We start from the raw sequence: 14,007 nt of genomic DNA, 5'->3' as shown, positions 1-14,007 counted from the left end.
CTGAGTAAAGAATCCTCTCATTTTGTGGAAAATGTGGAAATAAAACTGTTGTGGGCACATATACCATTGGATAGTCATTTAAAGCTGATTTCAGGGGCCAGCAACAGGGTTCGGTGGGTAAAGGGACTTGCCACCAAGCTTGATGACCTGGGTCTGAATGCTGGGCCACACATTGTGGAAAGAGAGAAGGGCCTCCCATAAGCTGGCCTCTGACCTCTACCCATCCACTGCTGCACAAGTTTTCATACATGTGCACATAGGCATGCATACACATGTATGTACTTGCACATACACACACACAAACACACACACACACAAATAAACTTGATACAAACCTTTAAATTATTATTTTACAGATCAAAACTTCAATGAGAAGACTGAAAGCAAAATACAGAAATGAAGAATTCAGAGGAATAAACTAACGGGGGGCGGGATCAATCCCATCTTCCATTATTACAAACTAAAAGAGCAATAACCGATGTATCTGGAACAGCACTCCACACTTCCATAAAAATTCAAACGTGCCTGAGGTTAGGCAGAGCTCAGAAGTAAACATGAGATGCAGGAGCTCAGAAACACAGGGAGCTCAGGAGGGTAAGCCCAGCAGGCGGTGGTGTGCCTCTAGCCAGCCTCAGGTGGGCGGGCCTGCCATGAAAACTCCAGGGTCTCTGCCACAGATACGACCTCAGGCCCAGAAGTCACTTCCTCTCCTGCAACAGAAGTGGAGAGGGTGTGTCACATACTCACACCACTGTAGAGTTGTTTACAATATATATATATTCTTATTATGTATATACATATATATGAATGGTTAAGGAACAAAGTGAACAGTAAAGAAGTCATTTAATTTATCTTAAGAAAGAACTGGTGCCATTGTAGGTGACACGATTTTCCTGAGAAGCCAGTGGGCAGATGGAATAAGGCGGGGCTTCACTCAGGCACCTTAACTGAGTGTCTATCATTGTCCACGCACTGAGCTCCGGGGTGAGCTAGGGACTGAACCGCACTCCATTTGTCTCTCAACACGTTCACCTGTCTTTAGACACCTATTTCTCTGCTCCTGCCTCACACTCAGACACACTTGAACTTGACAACAGTCTGTGCCTCAGCACATGGCTGTATTTGGAGACAGGACTCTACAGGGTGCAGGGTTAAATGAGGTCGGTCCTGTCCACCTTGATCCAATTTGGTGTCCTTACGGGATCTTGGGCACAGAAAGTGCGCTCTGGGAATGTGTGCACAGGGAAAAGACCATGAGAGGACCCAGGAAGACGGGCATGGAAAGAGGCCCCAGGGGTAGTGAAAGCCGCCTAGCGCCTTCATCTTTGACCACAAGGAAATAAGCTTCAATTGTTTAAGCCTTCCAGACCCTGGTGGTTTGCCATAATGACCCAAACACACCCAAACTGTGTACCATTTTTCTCACCACAGAAAATGCCTGGCTAGAGCACTTAAGGGAGGAAGGTGACTCTGTGGTGTGGGAGCACAGGACTGGATGGCTTGTCTCATCATGTCTTGGTAGAACAAGAAGCAGACAGCCAGGTCTGAAGCTCAGCCCTCAGCCACCTACGCTTCCAACTAGGTCCCGCCCCCTAGGGGCCAACAACCTCCCCAAACAGTGCCACCAGCTGAGAACCAAGTTCGCAAACGCATGACTATGGGGGACATTCACTTCCAAATCATAACATTCCACCCCTGGCCCCTGCAAGCTAAGCACATGGCTTCCTCATAATGCAAAATACTTCCAGTTAATTTTAAGTCCTTATACTCGTCCAAGTTTCAGAAGCCAAAGTCCAAAGTCTCTTCTGAGACTTAAGGGGAAAAAAAGAAACAGTCTACACAGGAAGCCACTGAAGAGAACTCTTAAAAATTGTGATAAGGATCCTGTGGTGCAGCTCTTCACAGCTGATGGCTTCTGCAGGGTGGGGGTGGGGAAGGACTCGGTTTTCTTTAGGGCTGGCCACTGGGACTCTGACCATGCTCTAGTGAGTGTATGGCAACACAAAATGGACTTGTACCTATTTTTCTTTTTCCTTTTCTTCTTTCTTTGGGGAGATCACAAGGGCCTGGGAAGACGTGAGTGTGATTGAGGTGCATTATGTGGATTTCCCAAATAATCAATAAAAATATTACATTGGAGAAAACCCTCTTAATTGTGAGTGTCTCTCTCTCTCTCTCTCTCTCTCTCTCTCTCTCTCTCTCTCTCTCTCTCTCTCTCTCTCTCTCTCTCCATCAAATGGCAGGAAGTAAACATCCCTATTCAACAGAGCCAACAGGAACACAGCAAGGAGAGGCAGACTAAAACAAGACTGAAGAGCAGGTAAGTCCTGGACTTCTCCATCTGGTACCTGGGGTGCTGGTGGCATCATCTGGGTTCCAGCAGGCCTGGGAATCTCCACCTCTCCAGCTCAGCCATGTGCCACACATGTGGTCATTCTCTTAGGCTGGCTCTGTTTTATGCCTGTAGCTTCCCTCGGGGGATGCTCCATGGCTCCTGTAACCCCAATATCTCAGGTCTCTGCAGCTTCCCTCGGGGGATGCTCCATGGCCCCTGTAACCCCAACATCTCAGGTCTCTGCAGCTTCCTTCGGGGGATGCTCCATGGCCCTTGTAACCCCAACATCTCAGGTCTCTGTAGCTTCCCTCGGGGGATGCTCCATGGCCCCTGTAACTCCAAATGAAAGGGAAAAATCAGTAGCCCTCTTGAGAGACACTCCCCCCACCAAAGGTATTTGCTGACCAGCAGTTTTAGAACTGACCAGAGGTTGAACTGGTGTGAAGATAAGGCTGGAACAATAAATCTATATATCCTGGACTTGGTAAAACAGGATATGGGGAGTAATGGACTCAACTGACCAGAAACTGAACTTATGGAAAAATAGGACTGGAACAATAAATCTGAATGTATATATCCTGGGCTCAGCAAAAACAGGACATGGGGAGTAAAAAAATTATGTCTCTTAGATACCCTGAATCCTGTTAGCCATCAGTAACCTCATACTTATAGTTCAGCCAGTAACTTCAAAAAACTACCTCACCCGAGCCCCCTCGTCCAAGCCCAAGAAATGTAACTCTCTGCATGTAAACTTTTCCTATATAAACCCCTTCAAGTGAGTGCTGGGGCCGTCCTCCTCCACCCACTGTGTTGAGTGTTGGACATGGACAAAGCCCGGGCTTGCTTTGTTATTAATAAACCCCTGTGTGCTTGAATCAGATATCAGCTCTGTGGTAGTCTTGCTTGGGGGTCTTGTAACCTGGACACAACACAACATCTCAGGTCTCTGCAGCTTCCCTCGGTAGATGCTCCACGGCCCCTGTAACTCCAGCATTTCAGATCTTTGCAGCTTCCCTCGGTGGATGCTCCACGGCCCCTGTAACCCCAACATCTCAGGTCTCTGCAGCTTCCCTCGGGGGATGCTCCATGGCCCCTGTAACCCCAACATCTCAGGTCTCTGCAGCTCCCCTCGGGGATGCTCCATGGCCCCTGTAACTCTAATATCTCACGTCTCTACTACAACTTATGTTTCATCTCCACAGCTTGACACTCAGAAATTCCAGAAACATGTGTGACCCTGATACATGTCGCCTGGTCTCAGGGGCTTTCTGGAACCTTGGTGCAAGGCTTCATGACATCCTCACTCTTGCATCTTTTACGCCTACAAAGCCAGCACCAGGAGGATGACATCATGGGTTGTTGCCATCTCTGATCATGTCTGGCCCCTCCTGGACCAACCACAGCTGCAGTGGCCTCTGTGAGCTGCAGTGGCCTCTGTGTGCTTTGCTGACTGGATGTGAAACATTTCCCCAGACTTGAACAGGGGGCCCTTGGGGCCGGTCTCTGTGTAGGAATTCTCTTTTCAAATGAGTTTGCACAGTTAACTCCGAGCTCTTCTGTTTACAGCACCATGCCTATTATCTCAGGGCAAAGTGCAAAGCTTTTCTTAATGGTGCTTGTCTCTTTAGTAACAACGGCTTCCTTGTCGGCCCTGCCCACAGTTTTAATAGTGGTCATGCCCCTTCCTGGTTCTATTTTTTTGATTTGAATTTTCACTATAAGCTTTATTAAAATCAGCCAGCAACAGACAGCCATTGCCTGAATCCTGTGCTGTCTCGAAATTCCCTCCATCAAACACCTTAGACCATTGGTTCTCAAATCAGTCTCACCCAGAATTTTAAAACATGGGCAGACACAGCCAGACTCATCCAGAAGTGTTCCATGAATGGCTTCTGGCCCAGTTCCTGGGACAGTCCTTGTTCCCTCTGACACTTTATGAGCCTGGCTTTCACTGTCCACATTTCTACTGGGATTCTGGGATTCTGAACTCCTATAGGAATTCTCCCATCAAACTCAGAATTCTAAGACTTCTGTAATCCACAGCTCCAGAAACTTTCACACTATTCCCACAAGCTTGTCCTAAGGGCCCCACTCCTGGAACCAAGTTTCTGGATTAGTTCCTTTTCTCACTGCCGTGACCAGACCCCTGACAAGTAGCAACTGAAGGGAGGAGGGGTTGTTTTGACTCATGGATTTTGGGGGGGAGACAGACTATCACGTTGGGGAAAGCATAAAGGTAGAAACAGCTTTAGGTTGTCTTAGTCACTGCTCTACTGCTGTGAAGAAAGACTGTGACCAAGGTAACTATTATGAAAGAAAGCATTTAATTGGGGGTTGGCTTACAGCTTCAGAGGTTTAGTCCATTACCATCATGGCAGCAGGTGCCAGAGCATTAGCTGAGCATTACATCCTGATCCACAGGCTAGGCAGAGAGAGAGAGAGAGAGAGAGAGAGAGAGAGAGAGAGAGAGAGAGAGAGAGAGAGAGAGAGAGTCTAGGCCTGGCATTGGCTTTGGAACCTCAAAGCCCACCCCCAGTGACACACTTTCTCCACTTTCTGCCACACCTCCTAATCTTTCTAATCCTTTTAAATAGTGTCACTTCCGGTGACTATGCATTCAGATCTATGAACCTATGGGGACCGTTCTTATGCAAACCAAAACAGCTATGGTGGCAGGAACATGAGGCTGCTTATTCACATAGGGACCGATCAGAAAGCAGAGAGAGCTGAATGCCCGCACTCAGTATGCTCTTCGCTTTTTATGCTTTTATCAAGCCCCCTAATCTGAGGGATGGTGTAGGCCTTCTCTCCTCAGTTAACCCTCTAAAAACACCCTCACAGACATGCCCAAAGGTATACTTCATAGGCAGAGTTTTCCTGTCCTGACTGCCTGCTCCCAAATAACCGACACAGAGGCTTAATATCAATTATAAATACTTGGCCGATAGCTCAAGCTTGTTACTAGCTAACTCTTACACTTAAATTAATCTGTATTTCTTATCTATGCTTTACCATGTGGCTCATGGCTTGTTACCTCATTTTCTACACATTCTGCTTCCTGGGCAGTTGGCTGGCTAGCGTCTCTCCTGACTCAGCCCTTTCTCCTCCCAGAGTCCTCTGTGTCTGGCTGTCCCACCTTATACTTCCTGCCTGGCTACCGGCCTGTTAGCTTTCTATTGGCCAGTGAGAGTAATACCTATTCACAGTGATTAGACAGACTATTCCACAGCAGGCACTTCTTAACCCAATCAAGTTGGCATTCAAAATCAGGCATCATGCCAGGTCAGAAGGTGAATATAGAGAACAGGCTTGTAAAAATGTTAGCCCAGGGACAACCTGCAAGCAGATCACAGAGGGAAGAGGGGTGACTCTCGGAAATAATGAAGGGCAGAGGATAAATGTACTTCAAGCCCATCAACACACCCTTTAGAAACTAGATTTACCACAGGATTGATCAGACTAAAAATGATGCCTGGGGCTAGCCTGTCGGTCTGAAGCAATGCCCTTCCCAAGCCTGGCTCCTCACCAGTGGGGTTTAGATCTGGTTGGTTTGTAGGTAAACTATCCAGTTAGCACAAGACACAAGTGCCACTAATTTCTACCCATCCCTTCACCCTAAAACTGTCTCCTGAAGCACCAGGAAACAAGTCAATCTGAAGGATCAAAACTAGAACATGGACGTGTGGCTGTGCCCTCCAAACTCAAAACTGCCCTCCTGGCTGCGGGGTGGCAAACTAGAAACCGCCCTCCTGGGTGGGGGGTGGCAAACTAGAAACCACCCTCCTGGGTGGGGGTGAGGGGTGGCATTGTTATCCCATGTTTGGGTATAAACAGGGTCCTTGATGAAAAGTGGAAACCACCCCAATGGCAAATTTTCCTTTCTAGGATTAAATGCCTTGCTAAAATTCCCAGTGAGGCGGTCCTTGGAATAAAAGGCTGATGACCTAACGATGCAGCACACACATTTTGTGTGCTGATGCTGTTTTGTTTCGTTTTCTTCCCTAAGTTGATGTGGTTTCATGAGTGCGAGATCTCAGGAGGCAAAATGCATGGCTCGACCCCACCCCATCCAGCTCTGTAAATCTGTAGACTGTCAAGCATAGTCTGAGACACATTCTGAGTGAGTATCATAGGCGTTCATGTCTCCTCCCCAAGACCCTAAGTCAGAGGTGCTGACTCGCTTCGGTGTCACACAACCCAATTCCCCGGGGAAAATCCAAATTAAGCCCCCAAACAAGCTGAAATTATTCCCATGTCTTCTATCACTGCCATGTTGTCAAGAAGTTCAGTACGCACGTCTTTTATCATGACTATGTCGACATCAGGAGCTTTAGGACCCTTCTCTTAAAAAACAAACAAACAAACAAACAAACAAACAGCTCTCCTGAGCTACAGTTCAGAAGCCAGACTGTCCACAACTTTTCTTGTACAGTTCCATTGCTTTTAGTGTGGTCACAACAGGGGCAGCCATCACCACAGCCAGAGTTAAAACAGTTCCATTACTAAAGAATGGATCTCCCTTCTGCCTATGGACTTGCCTCTGGCACATTTCATTTAGATGTAATCATGTAATATGCGGCCTTTGGGGGACTGGATTCTTTCTGTGGATAGGTCTTCAAGGTTGATCTATGTTACAACATGTATCAGTACTGCATCCCTCTTTAAGTCATTAATCGGGGGTTTTGTTTTTAAAGTTTTTATTTATTATTAGTAGTAATAGTGTGTACGCGTGTGTGCACGTGTGTGTGCGCAGGGGGTCAGAGGACAACTTCCAGGAGTCTGTTCTCACCTTTCCAACCGTGTTGAGGTGGGATCGCTCTTGCTGTTTATGGTGTACTGCACACTCCTGAACTCCCGCTTCTCCTGCCTGCACCTTTGGAGTGCTGGAATTATAGGCATTGGCCGCTGTGCCAAACTGGCATTTCTCTTCACTGCAGATAACTCACCATCATATGGCTAGGTCACTGGATAACTGTGTCTGTTCATCGGCTGAGGGGCATTCAGGTTGTCTCTACTCCGGCTGTTATGAACATGCCATGGGAACTTTTATGTACAGGCTTCCGGGTGGATGCTTTTCAGTTCTTCTGGGACTGAAGCTGCTGGATGGTACACCAGCATAGGTGTGACAGTTTGAGGACCTGCCGGGCCACTTTGAACAGCTGTTACATCACTTCACATTCACGACAGCGCTGTGTCTAGGCTTCTGGTGTCTCTACACTGGTAGTACGTTTTCTCAAGCAACTGAAGAGCAAGTGGACTACGGGGGGGGGGGGGGGGACGCTGAGCACCCACACCCTTCCTGGAGAGCATCAGGAAGATCTGCTTCCCTTTCATCTGCACAAACTGAAGCATAATCGAAACAGCTTGGTCAAAGCCCATCCCCTAAACTGAACGGATTTCAGGTAGGAGCTGGGCCCTCTTCCGTGATTCCATTTTCTCTCCCAGAAATGAAGGTAGATGCATGAGCCTGTGTTTAAGTACAGCTACACCTAACACTTAGTCAATGACAGACGGCACCTATGAAAGTGTCCTGTAAGATCAATTACCCGATGGCACTCTAGCCATCTTAGTTTGTGCCAGTCCACCCTGTGACTCCCACACAACACCGAAAATGCCTAGAAACGCACCCTGCAGAACACACTCCATCAGCCCGGCACTGCACAAAACACGGTAAGAAAACAGTAAAAAGCTGGGTTCAAACCTAAGGACTTAGAGCGTGACAGCGCCATGTGAGACAGCCACATCCTCTGCTAGCCTGCTTGAGCGCTGAAGGGACCGACTTGATTCCAAAGGGAGAGGTTTCTCCTGTTCTCTTTCTAAACCAGAGAAAGTAAGGTCAGGGCACTGCAGAGAAGCACTCTGGGTAGCCATGGCCAAAGCCTCCCCCAAAACCCTGAAGCCGGGAAGTCTTCCGTCGGTCTGCAGAGAAAAGAAGAAAAACAAAATGAATCATAGACACAAACTTCTCTCCAGAAGCCTAAACAAGCGTGCCCTGAAGAATTCAGCGCAGCCTTGGAGGGCCATCAATGTGACAGAAAACAAGGATCTACAGATATGCCAAGGGTGGCTACACTTTCATTCTGCAGGACAGGGTCCCACTATGTCCCCCAGACTGGCTTCCAGCACCTGGGATCAAGGGGTCCTCCTGTCACGAACCCCTTAGGCAGCTGGGACTAGCATCATGCACATACACTGAATCTTATATTCACTTAAGCAGTTGACAGGGTTTGCATGGGGAGTGCTTTCTAATTCTGTTTTGTCACTGTGCGGTGACTGACTGACAGGTTACTTCCTCCCACCCCCAGCTAGCTATAGGGAAGCAGCATGTGTGTGTGGTGTGTGTGTGTGTGTGTGCGCGCGCGCGCGTGTTACAGGCCTTCAGTAGGAGCCCTACACTCTCTTCAGAGCAGACCCCAAGTCAGGGGTCTACAGTGCAGTGTACTGCATCAGCCAGGTTCACATGGGGCCTGTGAGCAATTGGGTTGGGAAGGAGTAGCGCTTAGTCATTGGGGTAAAATGGGCCCTGCAGACGAAAGGCCGTGTGTCGGGCTTCCTATGGCTGAGGTGAGGTCATTCTGTTCCCTCCCACTGTGATCTCCTAAAGGGAACGGATCTGTTACCGAAGAGTTCTAGGGTTGTGTGGCCGGTGAACTGCCACATAAGCTAGTGAGTGTCTGTACCTCTGTTTCTTTCGGAGGTCAGCCATGTCCTCAACCATGTCCTTAGACCCCTGGTCCCTCTGGCCCTCTCAGTCATCTTTTACAGTGCGTGGGCCTCTCTCCAGTGTCTTCGTACATTTGCTTCTTATCACACCAGTCCCTGGGTAGGAAGCAAGATGTTGGCTCCTGTGCCCACCAGTTCTCCTGACTCCCCTGTGGTAAACTCTCCGCTTCATCCCAGCCATTTTTTGACTTCCGAATCAGGCCACGCTAGGGCGGGCTCTGCTTCAAGCTTCCTTTCTCCCCACAGGCCTCTCAGGAACAAATGCTCCTGTTGCCACCTCCAGGGCCTGTCGCACCAGGGAGCGTTCAGTGTCTCCACAGACAGACAGCCCCTGTGGCTCCCCACCACTCTCGGCCTCACCTGCTCCCCACCCACCTCGTACCCACCTGGACAGTTTCTCCCACAGTTGTACCAGAACTTTCTCTTCCCTCGTATTTCTCTGCCTCTGAAGTACCTTTCTCCAGTGTGACATGCAAACCCACCAGGGTTCTTGGTTCAGCGTCCTAATCACAATTACAGCACTTAGAAACCTCCTCCTCCATCCTGGTGGCCTCGGCTCTGCCCACGCTCTTCTGCCGATCTTGTTCTTAGCTAATTGTTATGACTGGAAAAACCCCACCGATATCTCACTCACCAAGCAGCTGCCTGGCCACCGCTTTCTTGATACCTGACCCATCTTCCTGCAAACAATGGCACGGATCTGCCTCATCCTGCACCATGAGAACCCATTGTGCGTTTCCTCCCTTCTTCCATAGGGAGGGCAGCACTAAGCAAGCAGCAGCACAGGGTAGAAGGTTCAGAGAGCATTCAGGGGATTTTACAAACATTCACAACTCAGTGCTAGAATGATTGCCAGATCACAGAGAAAGCCGGCTAACGCCCTACAAAGGAATGAGCCTTGAACTTCTTGGTTATCCTTTTTTAAAAGACAGAAATCAACAAGGTAGCATGAATGTTTACCACACCTACACTCATCAACCCATGAAAAGCAAAGTCAAGGAGGCATATTCTCTGGAATGAAGTTATTCTTGGCCAAGCCTGCCAATGTCCCAGTAGCTCACTGAGATGACATGCCCTTTAGCCTCATTTCTAAGTTTCAGCTAAGTCTTCTTTGTTGTTTTGGGTTTTTTGGACCCAAAACATGTAGCTTCGTGTAGGTTTCATGTAGCTTCGTGTAGGTTTCATATAGCTCGTGTAGGTTTCATGTAGCCCAGGTCTCAAACTTGCTATGCGGCTAAGGATTACTTTGAACTCCTGAATCTCCCACCTCTACTTCCTGTGTGCTGGGTGTATAGGCCTGCATCATCACGCCAATTTATGCAGTTCTGGGGACTGAACCTAGGACCGAATACATGCTAAGCAAATGCTCTAACTGAGCCACCTCTCAGGCCATGGGTAAGTTTTCTTAAGAATTCCTCAAGAGAGAAAATTCTATACTAATTTTCTAAAACACCTTCAATCCTATTTGATAGATCAGACAGAATCAGGAAGGAATTATATATATATATATACACACACATAAAAATTATGGATTGAATGTCTCCAAGCGATGAATTTTAGATGAAGACATTGATCCGTTGGGGGTAGGAGGATCATAAGAGTATCACTCACACCCCATTGGGCTCAAGATGACCAAAAGTGATTGTCACTTGGCAGGACTGCACACAGCGTGACACAGCAAGAGGAGTGCTATTCTGGCTGTGCTCCCACACAGATGGCCACCAGCTCCCAGGCCAGTCCTGGTTAAGAACATAGACGTCTGAGTTCCAGGACTGGTTGTTCAGGAAGGGATGATGCGAATTTACACCTTCATCAAGATATCATGGGATCAGCACTGCAAGGAACCATCTGGCCAGCTGGCTTGGGAGCATCAGCTGGGACAGATGGCATTTCCCATGTGCAGCCTTGCGTGGACTAACAGGCTCTACCCACCCGTGCAGGGTCATCTCAGCCTCCTGGCAAGGATCTGTCCTTCGGGTTCTTCGTCAGTTGAGGGCCATCCCTTCTCACTCTGTACTTTGTGGAGATGGCTAAGAACTGATCACCATCTTCATCTAAAAAGCTTTACTTGCCCAGAAATGCTTAAGCCGTAATTTCTGTTAGACTAAACAATCCAAACTGTTCTCGCCTTCATTTTATTATCATTTCTGCTTGGCTGAGAACCTCTTGGGACTCCATGAAGTCCAGAGAGAACATGATGAGGGCCCAGAGATGACAAGCTCACAAACCAGACCTACCATCATTCTAATCACATTAACACTCTCTAAATAGAAGCCGGCAGGCTTGTGTGTTTGCAACTTGGGGTGATTTGCTGGGACGACCCTCATTGCTGCTTCATTGTTACCAAACATTTCCCTAAAGTGATTTCCAGCATGTGGTCATTGTTTTTACAGTCAGAAATTATTAACAAAAGAAGAAAATAAAAAACACCCATCATCATCTTCCTCAGAAACAGCATTCATGGAAGAACAGCACTCAGCATTTTGGACTTTTGATTTTATTTCTTTATTAAAGACCTTTAATTCTTGTCTGTAAGCCCCCCACCCCAAACACACATGTGTATGAAACCTGACTGGACAGCCAGCACCCCAAATTGCCCCTGCTCAGAGAAGCCTCACCCTTCATACACCTCATGGGACAGTCACCACTGCCATGAACAAATTCACCACAAAAACAGTCCTCAGAACCAACCCTTTAAGCAGTTTAGGCCGGTTTGAGAGAGGAACCATAACGGTCCCTCCAACACTGCAGGTGTCTGCCAGGAAAAGCCAGCTCAGCCAGTGAAGGCCAACACCACGGCACATCCGCACTAAGGTCCTTTGCTTTAGTGGGCCCAGGACAGTGATGCTACAAGGCTCCAGCTGTGGTCTGTGTGAAGGGAGACGCAGTCGGACCCTGGTAGTGACAGCGGAGGCGGCCAGCGGTTAGACTGCGGCTGTTTGGAAGGCGAGACAACCGGTAACGTGGTAGATGTGGATGTGAAGGAAACATGGCATCTGGAATGACCTCTGAGACTTCAGCCAGAGAGAGTGTGAGGAGGCAGGATGCCTCCTGGGAAAGTGGGCAGGACCGTAAACTGTGGACGGGAATTCAGGGTGCCTGCTGGGATTTAAAGGGACTACGCATGTAGGGTGTTGGAGAGGTCATGTGGTGGGGTGGCAGTGTGAGAATCCCAAGTAAAGACAAAGGTGCTAGAGCTTAAAAGTATAGATATATTTATTATTTCTTTATTCTTTTTTTTTTTTTTTTTTTTTTTTTCTCGAGACAGGGTTTCTGTGTAGCTTTTGCACCTTTCCTGGAACTCACTTGGTAGCCTAGGCTGGCCTTGAACTCACAGAGATCCACCTGGCTCTGCCTCCCCAGTGATGGGATTAAGAGTATAGATATTTTAAACCAGGAGCTGGGTGAAATCCTGAGAGTGAGGAGAGACAGAGGGAGCCTAGAACATCCCAACACCGAGGAAGAAAGAAGGGCAAATCAGCCAAGAAGCCCACAAGGGATCCCAGGGCCAGCAAGCAAATTACCAGAAAGAAGGGAGCAAAGCACAGGCCTGAGAAGTCCCGTCAGTACTCCCCACATCCTAATCCCACCTGCCGCACCAGGTCCCAGTCACCGACGGACAGCCCTCAGCAAAGTAGGCAGTCAGATTCCAAAGGGCCCCATTTCCCCATGAGGCCATGAAGCTGAGAGACAGTAAGGAACTGTCATGGTCAAGTGATGGGTGGGTGGCAGAGCCAGGGCCTTGGAGTAAGTCTCCAACCCAAAGTTCTACGCTTATTTCAATACTGAATAGTTTTTCAAAGGGACCAAGAATCCTACAAAATTGCCATGGAAACGTGGGCCTTTCTCTTCCCTGATGCAGGAAGCAGGGCAGCAGTTACACGGTCTCCACAGATGTAGTTAATGTTCTCTGCTAGTCTAGCTCAAGTGGCAGTAGCCCGTACCACACAAAGAAGGAATGCCTTGTACTTCTCAAATGCTCCCACACACGCTTCAAGGGACGTTCTGTTCGGCTGAGGGTCACCGAGCAAACACTTCTCCTTTCTGATAGGCCCTACTACCTCTTGTGAATACCGGACAATCTCATCTCAGCCCTCCTCCTTACCCCTGGGGAATCGGGGAATCTTTAACCAGCACTGGGCTGCTGGGTCAGAAGGCGCATCTTCTACACGCCTGTAAGCAGAGCCTTTCTTCTTGGCTATTCCAAATGATCCTTGAGGAAACCTTTAAGAGCCAAAGGGGATCCACCCCAGAGGGGGCCCAGACTCTAGACTTCCCAGCCTCTTCTCCAGTGACAGCCCTTGGCTCCAGTCCTATCAGCTCCATCTATCACACCACACTCACCTGCTCTGGGAGCTCCTAAGACACATGGTGACATCACTGCCTCCCCATCTCCCTGACCAGTGCTCCACCCATGCCGGCTGTCCCTGGGCCAATGAAATGGCAGCAAACTTCCTGGGCCCACCCCCATTTACACAGTGCTTGGTTTGGATCCCAGTTGCTGTTTTTATCATGGCCTGTGACTTACAGAGCTATTTCCACGCCCTCTCCTACGTGTGAGCGCCTGGAGGTCAGGGGCACTGCCCAGTGCATCCCTATGCCCCGCACAGTGCTGTATGCTATAGAACTATCCCCCTGGGGCAATGTGAGGAGAAAGCTTGGTGGGAACTCACAGAGTACCAAGAAGCAGGCAAAAAGGAGGCCTGGGCTCCAGGAAATTCATCTTCTTCTTTGAAGACCTGCAAAGAAAAAAACACTCTCAAGGAGCCCCAGCTCCACTCCCCCATGGAAGGAGCCTGGGGCTTGAGTCTGGCTGTGGGACAGAAGCATCCCAGGAGAGGTCACCCGTGCCGAAGAGTGGGCTGCAGGCCAGCAGGGGTTGCCTCCAGAAGAGTGTATCAAGCCAAAAATGGCCTTGGGAACCAGGCAGACAGGCTCCCAATCTAACT

The 14,007-nt window shown here is 48.7% G+C and overlaps 1 long non-coding RNA gene across 1 annotated transcript; it reads right to left on the bottom strand.

The window, feature by feature from the left end:
* Positions 1-319: 319 nt before the first annotated feature.
* On the bottom strand, positions 320-12,257 carry LOC128112253 (uncharacterized). Its single transcript, XR_008218924.1, has 4 exons — positions 9,016-12,257; positions 8,037-8,254; positions 2,349-3,428; positions 320-710 (listed from the first exon to the last, which is right to left on the bottom strand). It is a non-coding gene; the product is annotated as an uncharacterized LOC128112253 (long non-coding RNA).
* Positions 12,258-14,007: the final 1,750 nt, after the last annotated feature.

Source organism: Peromyscus californicus, unplaced genomic scaffold (genome assembly GCF_007827085.1).
Source record: "Peromyscus californicus insignis strain IS unplaced genomic scaffold, ASM782708v3 Scaffold_16__1_contigs__length_79575227, whole genome shotgun sequence".
Lineage (NCBI taxonomy): Eukaryota > Metazoa > Chordata > Mammalia > Rodentia > Cricetidae > Peromyscus > Peromyscus californicus.
Note: the sequence above shows the minus strand (reverse complement) of the source record. Positions and strands in the feature narration are given on the sequence as shown.